Source organism: Arachis hypogaea, chromosome 8, assembly GCF_003086295.3.
Source record: "Arachis hypogaea cultivar Tifrunner chromosome 8, arahy.Tifrunner.gnm2.J5K5, whole genome shotgun sequence".
NCBI lineage: Eukaryota > Viridiplantae > Streptophyta > Magnoliopsida > Fabales > Fabaceae > Arachis > Arachis hypogaea.
Window position 1 is genome coordinate 2,285,663 of NC_092043.1, and position 2,461 is coordinate 2,288,123.

General features: G+C 29.0%; 1 long non-coding RNA gene across 1 annotated transcript; it reads left to right on the forward strand.

Moving 5' to 3' along the window:
* The first annotated feature begins 1,036 nt into the window (after positions 1-1,036).
* On the forward strand, positions 1,037-1,850 carry LOC140174567 (uncharacterized). The gene is made up of 2 exons (XR_011864299.1): positions 1,037-1,392; positions 1,467-1,850. It is a non-coding gene; the product is annotated as an uncharacterized lncRNA (long non-coding RNA).
* Positions 1,851-2,461: the final 611 nt, after the last annotated feature.

The window sequence follows — 2,461 nt, forward strand, 5'->3', positions numbered from 1 at the left end:
AAGAAAAAACCTACGTGTGCAAATTTAAAAGGAGGAGGAGGAGGAGAAAACGAAAAAATAAAAAAAAAAAGACGAAGATGAAGGAATTGCATTATTAAAACATGTGTGTGATACACGCTGGTGTGATGAAAGTAATTTTTGTCAAGTTTAGACCAATTTAATTAAATTTAGATACAAAATTATTTGTATGTATAATTAGGCTGATTTAATTTATACTTGATGTTACTTTTTACCTAATGAAAAGTAATAATAACTAAAATCGTATTCGTGAACCGAAAAAAAAAAATCGTATTCAACAGTTTTTATTTTAAAAATATTTTTAACATTGTAATAAGTTTTTGAAAGTCAATCCAATTTGTCCAACTACAAAATAAAAAAAAAGAAAATAATAAACCCTTCATTCCACCCTAACCATCACGCTATTACTATCACCCCTTCAAACTCATTGCAATTTGCGACCCACCCCTTCGTATGACTTTAGTGACTAGATATAATCTCGCGAAAAGTGTTTCTGTCGGTAAGATGTACACAAAAGAATTAGTGAAAAAAATATTTTTTTAGTCACACTTTCACATAACTTTGTCTTTTTTTTCTGTTGTTAATTTAATTGACTATAAAATTTTATATAACTGATTTGCAAGTTTCAACTCCCACCGAAAGCCATAACATTTTTAACTTTATAATTATCATTGTCCTTTTCTGTTTCATGACTAACTTTTATTAGGAATAATTTTGACCTAAAACTCATATTTTTAACAGGAAAAATGACTGAGAGGACTAATTAGTAGGCCTAATTATCCTTCTAATTCTACAAAATTAATACTTATCAAAATTATATCCAAATGTGTATTTTTTCTTATTATTATTAATTTTTTATGCCTATTTTTCCCACAATTATCAATTACAATATTATTAAATAATCAATTTTAATAAAATATTAAAAATAATAATATTCATTTTTTTAAATAATCAGGTTCAAAATCTTAATATAAGGTATGAGCGAGAAGAGTTCAACATTTGAAAATGTTGTGTTTAATTTCTTAGTATTTTTGATATGGGCCTTCTTTGTAATTTATTGTTTTTATTGCGTCTGATATTCTTGATGGCGAGATCATAAGGTCATTTGAGTTTGTCTTGTTAAATTAGGAGGTGATCCGCTAGTTATAAAGAGGAACCTATAAACTTGAAATCCAAACAAAGTCAAATAACAAGGCGCTAACCCTATGTCACCACAAAAATTTTTCTGCAAATCTCTCTAAACAAACTCAAACGGAATCACTAAAAGGCAGTTACTGGATGATTAGCTAAAGCTTCCTAAAACAGCCTCGAATATACTAATAACCGCCCCAAACAAAACACAAACAACTTTATAAATACAAGTGACTGTCACAGGTACGCTACTTACTTTGAATAATATTATATTCACCTTCTATTCTCATTAACTTGAGCGTCGGAGTATTTTACAGGTGTCCGCCCCTGCCATTTCTCTTGAAACCCGCGTATACTTCTTTCGCCTCAGGCAAAAGAGAACTCAATCTTTGAACAAGACGAATTATACCTCAAGCCCGGCTTACTATGCAGGAACAGGAGGTATTTTGCTTCTGTTTTGTTTTGTGATGTGGTGTTAGTTTTGTTTGTATGATGTAAGTCGTCGTCGTTGTTTTGTAAGCTCAAGTTGAGTTCTTGAACTCTTCTCCTATTTTCTGGTGGAGAGCTTTAATCAATGATCGAAAAAAAATTCAAAATTTCAATTCATCCTAGATGTATAAAAGAAGGATAAAGTAATAATCTAATGTATAGAACAAAATTAAAATGGCCAAATCAATGATAAGGTGATAACATAATAAAAATCTTCGCCATGTCCATTTTAACATTCTAATAATTCAGAGAATCGTGTTTTCATAATTTTCTTGTAAAACATGCAGATGTATAAACTAAATATCATACTCAATAAAGTTTCATTAAAACAAGTTTTTCTACATTTGATGATTTAATAATATTGTAATTGATAGTTGTGGGTAAAATAGGAATACAATTGATGTTAAAGAGTGAAAAATACGTATTAATGAATTGGATAAAATTTTAACAAGGGTCAATTTTATAAAGTTAGAAAGATAATTAAACTTATCAATTTATCATTTCTCATTAAATAGAATGATTATTTCAAAAATTTATTGAAACATTAAAAATATTTCTCAAATTAAAAGATACTTGAGACGATTTTGTTTTCAAACATAAACCCTAAAAGACCAAAGTCCTTTACCCTAGCAATTTGTTTGTATTCCTTTAAATTGCATATATATTAAGAGTTTTTACTGCGAACTGAATCTCTCTGGTATTACTAGCAATAATTTAGGAAGCACGGACACTTCGCTGAGTTGCTGTGTCTGCGTGTCAGACACATTTCGGACGTGTCTTAATAAAAAGTAAAAAAAATTTTTGAACACGCTTGAACACACCT